Here is a 14,376-nt window from a genome sequence, read left to right on the forward strand (position 1 = left end):
TCACACGATGCTGACTCCGAAGATTCGGAGCCAGTGTCCGGAAAAGGGTTCGGCTTCATGATGGTTGCCAGCGACACTTCTCCCCCTGGCTCTCCATAATGGGCCTAGTGGCCGCGGATAGTCCGGCGAGCTCAGGGAGCCTGTCTTCAGACCCAACGGTGCGCTCCGGATCTAAGGCCGGAGCAGAGGTTGGGGGCGCGAATCCTTGGAAGATCAAGTCTCCTCGGATATCAGCGACGTAGTCCAGATTTCCAAAACTAATCTGGTGGCCTGAGGCGTAGCTGTCGATCTGCTCTAGATGGCCAAGCGAGTTGGCCCGCAGTGCGAAGCCGCCGAACACAACGATCTGGCCGGGGAGGAAAACCTCCTCCAGGGCAGCATTGTTGTAGATGATTGATGGAGCCATCGAACCTTCTGGTGACGACGCAGCGGAACTCTCAATGAAAGCACCAATGTCGGTGTCAAAACCGGCGGATCTCGGGTAGGGGGTCCCGAACTGTGCGTCTAGGGTCAATGGAACAGGAGACAGGGGACACAATGTTTTGTGGACCTTGTTTTGCAATATGTACTATTATCCTATTTTGTTTTTGTTTGTCATTATAAGATGATTCAAAGGCTGAATCAAGGTAACACTTCTGTCCAACTTTGTTTTGGTGTTGAATATAACATATTTTAGTGTTGGGAACCTGGGATTTGCAAAAAAAAAATGGCCGATTAATAGTCGACCGATAAAATCGATTAATCGGCCGATTTCCGATTAATCTCTAATCCCCAGCTGAATGAGATGCTAACGATAAGCGATATCCTCAACATTGGTGCCAAGTCATGTCATGACCGGGAATGGACCAATATACCTTTGTGCCAATTTGCCTCGGGTCTAAAACCTCTTGACTCCCTTCATGGGTGTGACTCTGAGATACACGTGTTCACCGGGTTCAAAACCGACTTGCCGATGTTTGGCATCATAATAACTTTTCTGTCGTGACTTAGCTAGTTGTAGTCTATCTCGAATTTCCTTGACTTGTTTCTCTGCCTCCAATATCAGATCAGTACCGAAGATACGGCTGTCTCCGGTTTGAGACCAATTTAATGGAGTGCGGCACTTACGACCGTATAAAGCTTCAAAGGGTGACATTTCCAGACTGGTTTGAAAACTGTTGTTGTATGAGAATTCCGCATATGGCAGACAATCCTCCCATTTGGGTCCATGGGCTAAAGCACATGCTCGAAGCATATCTTCAAGGATTTGATTTACCCGCTCAGTCTGACCGTCTGTTTGTGGATGATAGTTAGTGCTATATTTGAGAGCAGTCCCCAAAGCTTGATGGAGTCGGGACCAAAATGTGGATGTAAACAATGAACCTCGGTCCAAAGTGATTGTTTTTGGCACTCCATGCAAACTGACAATCCAGGATACATATAATTGTGCAAGCTGATCAGCGCGAAAGGTGGTGCGGATGGGAATAAAGTGAGCCACTTTAGTCAGCGTGTCCACTATGACCCATATGGCATCATTGCCTCGGTGAGTTCTGGGTAGACCGGTGATAAAGTCCATGCAGACATCATCCCATTTCTATTGCGAGACGGGTAGAGGTTGGAGAAGTCCGGCGGGTTTTTGGTGTTCCGCCTTTACTTTGTTGCATATGTCACAACAAGCCACAAAGTATGCGATGTCCCCTTTCATTCCATCCCACCAAAATATCTGTCGAAGGCCTTCGTACATTTTAGTGCCGCCTGGGTGTATTGAATATGAGGATTCGTGTGCTTCTGCCAAAATTTTCTTCCTCAAATCTGCTTGCTCAGGTACGCATATCCTTCCTCGGAACCTGAGTGTACCCATTGCGTACCTTGAGAAATCCTGAGTCTTGCCTTCGTGCAGATTTTTGATATATACTTGCAGAATCTTGTCTTCAGCCTGTGCTATGCGAATCTCCTCTTCTAGAGTAGGAGTTACTTCCAAAATATTCGCAAGGCCGGCATTTATAATTACCAAGTTGAGGTGAGCGATCTCTTGCTGGAGTTCTGAAGGCAAAGACTGCATCATGGCATTTAAGTTGAAAGGCTTGCGACTGAGGGCATCAGCAACTACGTTGGCTTTTCCCGGATGGTAATTTATTTCCAGATCATAGTCTTTGACCAACTTGAGCCATCTTCGCTGTCGAAGGTTTAAGTCTGGCTAGGTGAATATATATTTGAGACTCTTGTGGTCAGTAAATATTTGACATCTCTTTCCAATGAGGTAATGCCTCCAAATCTTTAGAGAGTGCACAACTGCGGCTAGTTCCAAATCATGTGTAGGATAGTTTCCTTCATGAGGTCGTAGCTGGCGGGATGTGTAAGCTACCACCTTGCTGTCTTGCATAAGTACACATCCGATGCCCTGTCTGGATGCGCCGCAATACACATCAAAGCTGCGGTAAATGTCTGGAGGAGTCAGTACTGGTGCTGATTTCAATCTGGTTTTTAGCTTGTTAAAGCTCCGTTCGCAATCCTCAGTCCATTCAAACTTCTTATCTTTCTTGAGGAGTTCTGTCACGGGCTTGGCAATTTTGGAGAATCCTTCGATGAACCGACGATAATACCCGGCTAATCCAAGAAAACTCCAGATTTGGGATACTATCGTGGGTGCTTCCCAATCAAGCACATCTTTCACTTTGCTAGGATCCACTGCGATACCTTTTGCGGAAAGAATATGCCCCAGAAATCCGACTTGTTTGAGCCAAAACTCACACTTGCTGAATTTTGCATAAAGCTGATGGTCACGGAGTCTCTGTAAGACTACTCAGAGGTGTTCCGCGTGTTCTTCGTTACTCTTAGAGTATATGAGAATATCATCGATGAAAACCACCACAAACTTATATAAGAATTCCATGAACACCTTATTCATCATATGCATGAAAAAGGCGGGGGCATTTGTGAGCCCGAAGGACATCACCGTATATTCATAGAGACCATACCGGGAAGTGAACACGGTCTTAGGAATATCTTCCTTCTTGATTATTAGTTGATGATATCCGGTCCTTAAATCAACCTTGGAAAATACTTTTGCACCACTGAGCTGATAGAACAAGTCATCAATCTTTGGTAGCGGGTATTTCTTCTTGATTGTGACATCGTTCAACTGACGGTAGTCAACGCATATTTTGAGACCACCGTCTTTCTTGTCTACAAATATTGCAGGTGATCCCTAGGGTGACGAACTTGGGCGGATATATCCTTTCTGCAGCATCTCATCAAGCTGTTTCTTTAACTCCACTAATTCTGATGAAGGCATCCGATAATACTTCTTGTATAGCGGTGCGGTTCCGGGCACAAGATCAATTGCAAACTCAAGCTCTCGGTTCGGTTGCATGCCTGGAAATTCTTCTGGGAATACATCGGGAAACTCACTGACCACAGGAATTAATCCCAACTCGTCGGCCACAACGGTGAAGACCATTTCTTTCTTGGGTATACTTCTGCGGGCATATAATTTTGTAGTCTGCCCTTCCTGACTTGTCAAGGTGACTTCTCGGGTCGCACAGTATATGCATACTTGATATTGAGGCAACCAGTTCATTCCCAAAATGACATCCAACTTGGCAGACTCAATGACTATCAAAGCGGTTGGAAATCGGACCCTCTTAATATCAGTTTCCAAATTCCGGCAGACCAAATTGCTTTTGAGCACAGTTCCCGGGGACTGAACCAACATACTTTTTCCCAAAAGCGAGCAAGGAAATTTGTTTTGGGCAACAAAACTTCGAGAAACAAAAGAGTGGGAAGCCCCAGAGTTGAATAAAATTATTGCGGGTATGCTATTAACAGAAAAGATACCAATGACGACTTCGGGGTGTTCCTGAGCCTTGTCTGTGGAGAGGTGATGAACTTGCACTTGGACGATATGCTGGGTATGATATGGCCCCATGTGATTGACTTGCGGCCGGAACGGGGCATTTGACTTCTTGGGACACTGCCTGACATAAAGTCCGGTCTGTCCACAATTAAAGCAGGCGTTGTTGCGCTGACGCTCCTCGTGTACTGGACTGGTCACGACATTCTCGACTTGGGTAGTGGTCTTGTTCACATTCTGCTGCCAATTGGGTTTGTACTCCACTTGAGTCTGTTGCCAAGTACGGGCCTTCTGTATGGGTTGTCCGTCCTTCTTTGGCTCAAATTTACGCTTGTTGTCATTGTTTGTGGGTCGGTTGTCTGGCACAAGCTTGTACTCTCTTTCTGCGATGAGGGCCTTGTTCACCAGAGACTGAAAATCTGGAAAATTGAGCATGCAGAGAGCACTCCCGAGGTGTTGATTTAATCCTCCAAGGAACCTGTCGACCTTCCTTAGGTAGCGCACTCCTGAGGTAGCGCACTTTACCCACACCACGGAACCCATGGCCTCGCACTCCCATTCGGGTGGACCAACGGCATTTCGACAGAACTCTCCCATTGCCATGACACCCTTACAATCACTCCGACCAACTCCCCACTAGGCTTAGTCCTGGGTGACCCAGCCTACCAAAGGCAAAACTACCACCGTCGTGGCAAATAAATAGTCCCAAACGGGGACACGGTTGACGGTGTCCTGGACTAGGGGGTACTCACCACGTCGTCTCCCGATCAGGTGGATCGGGCCGAGGGCCCCCATGGCGGTTTACTCATGGGCCACTTCGGGTAGCCCATGCCGTATACAAGGAGTATTCCACAAGGCTTGATGATCAAAACAAGGACTCCTCTCCACCAATGTATTCGACTAGGACTCTTGTTATCCTAGGCATCTGGTACATTATATAAGCCGAGGCCGGGCTATTCGAGAGGAGGAGGATAGATCATGATGACATTATTCATCATACCCTTAGGCTTTAGACCACAACATATGATCTCGAGGTAGATCAACTCTTGTAATCTCTATATTTCATCAAGATCAATCAAGCAGGAAGTAGGGTATTACCTCCATTAAGAGGACCCGAACCTGGGTAAACATCGTGTCCCCTGTCTCCTGTTACCCATCAATCCATGACACACAGCTTGGGACCCCCTACCCGAGATTTGCCGGTTTTGACACCGACAATGGTGCTTTCATTGAGAGTTCCGCTGTGTGATCGGCAAAAGATCAATGGCTCGCCTGCGACGCCGGCGTCTTCGTCGCCGGCTCGACTGGTCACCTTGGTTGACCAAGGACCGTGCCCTGCCTCCAATCGTCATGTTCAGACGAGGGCCTTCATCAACATCAACTCTGATCTCTACCATGATCATGGAGGAATCATCCATGGAGCTCGGGGGCTCAACGTCAACATTGCCCTCGGGCGACCATGTTGTTTTTCCGAACAACGAATTTGTATCCGCTACCACCACGTCCTCGAGCATCGTTTTGACGATTCCGTTGGTGGAATTGTGCGGAATTGAGTCTACAACAACACTGTAAAATTTCGCTGCGTTCCGATGGAGCAATCTCCGCCGATCTCCGATATACCGGAGCCCTGTCGAATCTGGACGAGAATCTGGACGAGCGTGGTGTCCAGCATCTAGCTCGGACGTCCTTTGGAAGATCCAACTGTTGATAGGCCGCGGAATTCCAATATCTACCACCTCTCAAAATTTGAGCTCGATCCGACCGTCCAAACTCCGGGAACCTTCCGATTAGTGCATCACTTTTCGGATCTGTTTTCTGCGTGAATACGAATCAGACCCGAATTCATCTTTCTTCATGGACGGGGTATTGGACAACCTTTTTAAAGGAATTTTCTTCTAGGGTATTGCACGTTGTTCTTAAACATGTGCCCATAAGATTTTAAGCCTTCTCTGAGGTACTCTTCACCATCAAGCTGGTGTCAAACCAATCCGGCAATATTGTTGTGCGGCTGCCGACCTGCGCTAGACACGTCGTCGCTTTGTTGAGCCGAGCTCAACTTCTTCGGATCATCATCTCTGCGAGCCGAACAAGAGTTCGGCATCGCGAAGGATAAATCATCACCAACATCGCCGCCCCATGGATTACACGGAGTGGGCACACCGGCATCGCCGCACGGTCACTTCATCAAGCTGGCATTGACCACGTCACGAGCTACGACCTGCATCGGCATGTGAGGGAGTCCTGGATTAGGGGGTCCTCGGACAGCCGGACTATATCCTTTGGCCAGACTGTTGGACTATGAAGATACAAGATTGAAGACTTCATCCCGTGTCCGGATGGGACTCTCCTTGGCGTGGAAGGCAAGCTTGGCAATACGGATATGTAGATCTCCTCCCTTGTAACTGACTCTGTGTAACCCTAGCCCCTCCGATGTCTATATAAACTGGAGGGCTTAGTCCGTAAGATAACAACAATCATACCATAGGCTAGCTTCTAGGGTTTTAGCCTCTACGATCTCGTGGTAGATCAGCTCTTGTAATACTCATATCATCAAGATCAATCAAGCAGGAAGTAGGGTATTACCTCCATCGAGAGGGCCCGAACCTGGGTAAACGTCGTGTCCCCCGCCTCCTGTTACCATTCGCCTTAGACGCACAGTTTGGGACTCCCCACTCGAGATCCGCCGGTTTTGACACCGACATTGGTGCTTTCATTGAGAGTTCCACTGTGCCGTCACCGTAAGGCTTCATGGCTCCTTCGATCATCAGCAACGATGCGATCCCGGGTGAGGTTTTCCTCCCCGGACAGATCTTCGTATTCGGTGGCTTCGTACTGCGGGCTAACTCGCTTGGCCATCTGGAGCAGATCGATAGCTACGCCCCTGGCCATCAGGTCAGGTTTGGAAACTTGAACTATACTGCCGACATCCGCGGAGACTTGATCTTCGACGGATTCGAGCCCATGTCTGGTGCGCCGCATGATCACGATGAGCATGATTTAGCTCTACCGTCGGACTGTGTTTGGGAGATCACACCTGCAACTACTCTGGCCTTCAATCCGGAACAAATTGCGCCATCTGTGGACGGATGGATGGACCCCGCCACAGAGGCCGCACACTCAGTGGCGATAGCGCCGAATACTGACTTCACCTCCTACGAGACCCGTGTTGCCGAACCGTTGGATTCGTCCCCGGCCACGGACTCCGAGCCGCTTGTGTACATGCCCATCAAATCCGATTGGGCACCGATCATGGAGTTTACCTCTGCGGATATCATTCAGCACTCGCCTTTTGGTGATGTACTAAATTCGCTGAAGTCTCTCTCCCTGTCGGGAGACCCTTGGCCAAACTATGTCCGGCTAGAATGGGATGCGGACGACGAAGAAATTCGCGCCCCACCCACCACCCACTTAGTAGCCACAGTCGACGATTTAACCAACATGCTCGACTTCGGCTCCGAAGATATCGACGGTATGGACGACGATGCAGGAGACGAACAAGAACCACGGCCCACAGAGCGTTGGACTGCCACCTCATCATATGACATATACATGGTGGACACCCCCAAAGAAGGGGATGGCGATAAGACAATGGAGGATAATCCCTCCAAGAAGCAACCCAAGGACCAACGTCAGCGGCGCTGCTCTAAGTCTCGCCATAGCAAAAGCAGCGATACCGGCACAAGAGACAATAACGCTCCGGATAGTGCCGAAGACGACGCTAATCCCCTCCAGCCAAACCTCGAGCGGGAGGATGAACAAGCTAGCCCTTGGGAACAGGTAGCAAACGGAGAATCAGAGGATAACAATTACATGCCTCTCTCCAAAGACGAAGTGAGCCTCAGCGACGAAGAATTTGTCGTGCCTGAGGATCCCGTCGAGCAGGAGCACTTCAAGCGCCGGCTTATAGCCACAGCAAACAGCCTAAAGAAAAAGCAACAACAGCTTCGAGCTGATCAAGATCTGCTAGCGGCTAGATGGACCGAAGTCCTGGCAGCCGAGGAATACGAACTCGAGCGCCCAACCAAGAGTTATCCAAAGCGCAGGTTGCTACCTCAACTCGCGGAGGAAGCATTGAAACCTACATCACCAGCATATGATGCGGCTGATCAGCCACCTTGTGGCCGAGACAGAGAGGCATTTTAGCCTGAAGTCCAGCCTACACCCCGCCGCCACTCAAACAAAAATACCAAGGCCCGGGGCAACACGCGGGACCTGCGAGACATATTGGAAAACAAGGCAAAACATGCAAGATCGATCTACAGATCACGGGGGCGCGCACCAACGCGGGATGATGACCATCACGCCGGATACACTAAAAGCAAATCCGGCCGGGCTGAATACAGCAGACAAGACTCATATGAACTGCGTTGTGATATAGCCCGGCACAGAGGCGCCACACACCCCCTATGCTTCACTGATGAAGTAATGGATCACGAATTCCCAGAGGGTTTTAAACCCATAAATATTGAATCATATGATGGTACAACAGATCCCGCGGTATGGATCGAGGATTTCCTGCTCCACATCACATGGCTCGCGGTGATGATCTACATGCCATCAAGTACCTCCCACTAAAACTCAAAGGACCAACTCGGCATTGGCTGAATAGCTTGCCAGCAGACTCAATTTGCAGTTGGGAGGATTTGGAAGATGCATTCCTTGACAACTTCCAGGGCACTTATGTGCGATCACTGGATGCTGATGACTTGAGCCATATAACTCAGCAGCCAGGGGAATCGGCCAGGCAATTCGGGACACGGTTCCTAACTAAGAAAAACCAAATTGTCGACTGTCCGGATGTAGAGGCCTTAGCGGCATTTAAGCATAACATCCATGACGAGTGGCTCGCCCGGCACCTCGGCCAGGAGAAGCCAAAGTCTATGGCAGCCCTCACGATGCTCATGACCCGCTTTTGCGCGGGCGAAGACAGCTGGCTGGCTCGCAGCAACAACACATCAAGAAGTCATGGCACTTCAGATACAAAGGATACTAATGGCAGACCACGTCTTAACAGACACAAGCGCCTCAACAACGGCGACAACGCGAATACACGGTAGTCAATGCCGGATTCAGCGGCTCTAAATCCGGTCAGCGGAAGAAGCCGTTCAAAAGAAGCAATCCGGGCCCGTCCAGTTTGGACCGCATACTCGATCGCTTGTCAAATTCACGACACCCCCGATAAGCCTCACACCAACAGAGAATGCTGGGTGTTCAAGTAGGCCGGCAAGTTGAATGCCGAAAATAGGGACAAGGGGCTGCATAGCGACGACGAGGAGGAGCCTCGGCCGCCGAACACAGGAGGACAGAAGAGGTTCCCTCCACAAGTGAAAACGGTGAACATGATACGCAACCCACATTCACAAGAGGGAACAGAAGCATGCACTAAGGGACATCTATGCGATGGAGCCAGTCGCCCCAAAGTTCAACCCATGGTCCTCTTGTCCGATCACCTTCGATCGCAGGGACCACCCCACTAGTATCCGTCATGGCGGATCTGCCGCATTGGTCCTTGACCCCATCATCGACGGATTTCACCTCACCCGAGTCCTTATGGACGGCGGCAGCAGCCTGAACCTGCTCTATCAGGATACAGTGCGCAAAATGGGTATAGACCCCTCGAGGATCAAACCCACTAAAACCACCTTTAAAGGTGTCATCCCAGGTGTAGAGGCCCATTGCACGGGCTCAATCACACTGGAAGTGGTCTTCGGATCTCCGGACAACTTCCGAAGCGAGGAGTTAATCTTCGATATCGTCCCGTTCCGCAGTGGCTATCACGCACTGCCCGGGCGAACCGCATTTGCCAGATTCAATGCGGTACCGCATTATGCATACCTCAAGCTCAAAATGCCAGGACCTCGTGAGGTTATAACAGTCAATGGAAACACAGAACGCTCACTCCGCACGGAGGAACACACTGCAGCCCTCGCAGCTGAGGCACAAAGCAGCCTTTTAAGGCAAACCGCCAATTCGGCGATAAAGCCCCCGGATACCGTCAAGCGAGTCCGGAGTAACCTGCAACAGGACCGCCTGGCACGTTCAGAGCTCGCCTAGCAATTCGGCCCCCGTCCTAGTCCCAGTCGAGCGACGAAATCTGTGCCGTGCGTACATAATTATGCACTGAAAATACCATGGGCATAGGCGGGGGCATGACCAGGGCACGTCCCACAATGCGGCTCAACCGCCCCAGGGGCTGTATACCTTTATCATTTTCTCTCTTTCATGACCTTACTCTCTGGAAGCCCTTTCCGGCAGTCTGATTGCTGGATACATTACGGGAAGGAACAACCAAGGAGGCAAGAAGCTAAGATGTACAAGGGAATCCCCAGGTGGTCTCTGATAACAATCGAAGTACCCATTTTTAATACCCATACGCAGCTTGCCCTTGGATAGGACATGTCAAATAGTCCTATTTTTTGCTTATTGCACTACTTGTATCAGTACGCTTCGACGTATTATTTAAATAACAATGCATAGCATTAGTCTATTATTGCATTACCTTTCTTTTTTCTTGTCTGTTTATTTACGACAACTTGCACCCGTACATTCTGGTACGACCAGTACGCCAGGGGCTTCAGTATACCCCATAATACGGCATGAGAAGTCCGAACACTTTTGACAGTGCGGCACCCCGAACTTATAGCATTATATGCATCAGCTCCGAATCATGTCTTGGGTCAATAGTTGGGTTTGCCCGGCTCCCATGTTTTGGTACCTTACGTTCCGCAATATCGGCTAAGGTAGCACTGGGAGAACCAGTGCGATTGTGTGCCGGTTCTTTCGGACGTGCACCTCAGTAGAGAAAGCCGAAAACTGACTTTCATGATAAGGCGAGAGCTGGTCGCTGTTCGAGAGGTCTCAAGTCCTTAAAGACTTTTTCCGCTTTGGGCGAGGAGTCGGCCTTGCCCGACTTAGGCGTATATAGCGCCCCAAATTCGGCCTTCCGAATACTAGGGGCTTCGCCAAAATTTAAAATTGTAGACTTGTATGGCTAAGTGAGAGTGATAAAGCCTTATAGTGCGATTGCCTGGTTCGTTGTGCTGAACACCTCCCTCGAAGGACCCAAAATTGGGATAAAGAGTGCTCAGGTTTATCCCGAACACCTCAGTACTACTTACATGGGGGCAGAAGCCGACGACTGGCCAACTCTCAGATTTTATAAACGGCCGCACAGAAGGTAATATTTTAAATTCAAAAGCGTTGCATAGCGCAAATGAACTCGTTTCATATTACAGGATCGCATGAGTACATTCATTCGAATATTACATCCTTAGTACATTCCTCCGCCACAAGACGAAAACCCTTCATGACACTGTTATAATACATTTCGGGGTGGCGATGCTCCTTGCCTTCCGGCGGCCCCTCCTTCACTAGCTTCTCGGCGTCCAGCTTCGCCCAGTGGACCTTTGCTCGGGCAAATGCCCTGCGCGCGCCCTCGATGCAAACAGACCGCTTTATGACATCAAGCCGTGGGCAGGCATTCACAAGCCGCCTCACCAGGCCGAAGTAGCTATCAGGCAGGGGATCGCCAGGCCACATCCGGACTATAAGACCCTTCATGGCCTGTTCGGCCGCCTTGTGGAGCTCGACCAGTTGCTTCAGCTGGTTGCTCAAGGGCATAGGGTGTTCGTTCCCAGTATACTGAGACCAGAACAACTTCTCCGTCGAGCTCCCCTCCTCGGCCCGGTAGAACTCCGCGGCATCTGACACACTGCGGGGTAGATCTGCGAACGCTCCTGGAGAGCTCCGAACTCAAGTAAGTAAAAGGAAATTTCCTTTCACATGCTTGCTTTGGATACTGAATGCCTTACCCGTCGCTATCTTCTTAACTGCCTCAATTTCTTGGAGGGCCTTTTGGGCTTCGGCCTTGGCATGTTGTGCGCTTTCGAGGGCCTTCTCAAGCTCGGACTCTCGCGTCTTAGAGTCAAGCTCCAAGGACTCGTGTTTTTTGACGAGAGCCTGGAGCTCTTGCTGCACCTCGCCCACCCGGGCCTCTTGTTTTCCCGCTCAATGCGCTCCTTGTCCGCCTTGTCCTCGGCCTCGGACAGTGCCTTCTTCAGGGTCGCCACTTCGGTCGTGGCCCCTGGAAAAATTCATGACGATCCCATGATCTAAGCAACCACCCTTGTTTTTTCTTATCAACATACAGACGGGGTATAACTTACCTTTGTTCTCTTCGAGCTGCCTTTTGGCAAGGCCGAGCTTCAGTGCGGCGATCTCCGCAGTACGTGCGGCAGCGGCTAGCAGTGAAGCCTGCATATGCACATAGACATATTTCGATTAGACTCCTGCGGTTATTATGTGATCCTCTATTCGGCCTTTCTTCGCAAACGCCAAACAGAACATCAGGGGCTAGTGTCTATGCGGTAACATTCTCTTATAATTTGGTTACTTACCTCAAAGCCTGTTAGGAGGCTGGCATAGGCTTCAGTCAGTCCGCTCTTGGCGGACTGAACCTTCTTGACCACCGCACTCATGATAGTGCGGTGTTCTTCGTCGATGGAAGCGCCGCGAAGCGCTTCCAGCAAGTTGTCCGATGCCTCTGGATGGACAGAGGCCACCGGCACAGGCGGCTTGCCCCTCTTCACGGGGGGTCGCCTGACAGAGTTCGGAACCACTAGAGGTTTCGGTGCAGTGTTCGGCTGGGGGCCGAATTCGGAGCCCATGGGAGTCTTGCTCCCCTTGCGCCCAGGGTCCGGAACGTCGCCTTGAGGCGCCTCCAGGACTACCTCCCCTCGGCTCGGTGGCCTTTGAGAGAACACCTCGACGTTATCCGTAGGGCGAGGGGTGGAGGCGGTCGAAAGTGAATCACTATTCATATCCGACGGGTCCAAAGAACCATCCGACGAAGATACGTCAATATGGGCTCGGGACGGACTGCATAATCATGTTCGGCGTGATGAGAAGCAGTGCAATAAAACATACCATGGATTACTATGGTATCCGGATACTTATGACTTCGCTAGGGGCTTGTCCCTAGGCAACCACTCGTCGTCGTTGTAGGCGGCCGTCGTGGAGCAGTCCGGAAGGAGGGTCCTTCCCTTCTTGGACCCTTCGGCCTCACCGGTTGGGGCGGCCTTCCTTTTCTTGTCTCCCCCGGCTGGGGGGGGGGAGAACTTTCCTCTTCCTCCTCCTCGTTTTCATGGGAGGAGTGCGCCTCGGAGTTTTCGGATGATGAGTCCGATATAACCTTGCGCCGGAGACCCTTTCGGGTCCCCGTGGCCTTATTCTTGGCCTTCTTCGCCGACACCTCGTAAGGCGCCGGAACCAGCATCTCCGTTAGGAGAGCATCTGCAGGATCTTCAGGCAGGGGGGCTGGGCAATCGATCTGCTCCGCTGTCTCTACCCAGTCCTGTTAAATGGCATGGAGGCTTAGATCCCGCACATGATTAAACTGGGGAAAATAAACATCCTATGAGATATGGAAAACTTACCGGATTGGCAGGGCGCTTTGTGCTGAGTCCGCGGTCCTCGGTAAGGGGAGGAGGTACCTCGGCGCCCTTGAACAGCACCTCCAGACGTCCCTGTGCATCGTGTCGAAGAGCTCTTGCAGCGTCTAGTGCTCGGCCGGGTCGAACTCCCACAAATTGAATGCCCGTCGTTGACACGGGAGGATCCGGCGGAAGAGCATGACCTGGACCACGTTGACAAGCTTGATTTTCTTGCTCATCATGTTTCTGATGCATTTCTGGAGTCCGGTCAGCTCCACCGATGAACCCCAGGATAGGCCCTTCTCTTTCCAGGAGGTGAGCTGCGTGGGGATTCCGGATTGGAATTCGGGGGCCGCCACCCAGTTGGTGTCGCACGGCTCGGTGATGTAGAACCACCCAGATTGCCACCCCTTTATGGTCTCCACATAGGAGCCTTCGAGCCAGGTGACGTTAGGCATTTTGCCCACCATGGCGCCTCCGCACTCCGCTTGCTGGCCGACCACCACCTTCGGTTTAACATTGAAGGTCTTCAGCCACAGGCCGAAGTGGGGCCTGATGCGGAGGAAGGCCTCGCACACGACGATAAACGCCGAGATGTTGAGGATGAAATTGGGGGCCAGATCGTGAAAATCCAGCCCGTCACTACAAAAAAAGACACATCCGTGACATTTTGGGCCGAATGATTTTTTTTTCTGTCATACATATGACACTTCTATGACGAAAATTGTGACAAAACCCGGTATCATCATAGATGTGGTGGGCTCCTACTTCTATGACAAAAAATCATGACAGAAAATGGGCGTTTCGTCCTGCGCGGGCCGGAGACGCAACTGCATGACATTCTTTGGGCCGTCCATGACGGAAAAAACCGTGGTAGAAGCGAGGGGGAGGAAAATTCCGGGGAGTTCCCGGTTACGGTGGGAGGTCGGGGGCCGAGCGATGCGCGTTTCTCTCGTACACGTACGCGCGTGTGTGCGAGGCGTTGGCTCTAACTGAACCCGAGCGAGGCGTTGGGCTCTATCTGAACCCGAGCGATTGCACTTCAGGCTACGCGTTACTGAACCCGAGCGATCAATCGATGGCTGTTAACTGAACCCGATCGAGCGATTCCTT

This window comes from Triticum aestivum, chromosome 3D (assembly GCF_018294505.1).
Source record: "Triticum aestivum cultivar Chinese Spring chromosome 3D, IWGSC CS RefSeq v2.1, whole genome shotgun sequence".
Lineage (NCBI taxonomy): Eukaryota > Viridiplantae > Streptophyta > Magnoliopsida > Poales > Poaceae > Triticum > Triticum aestivum.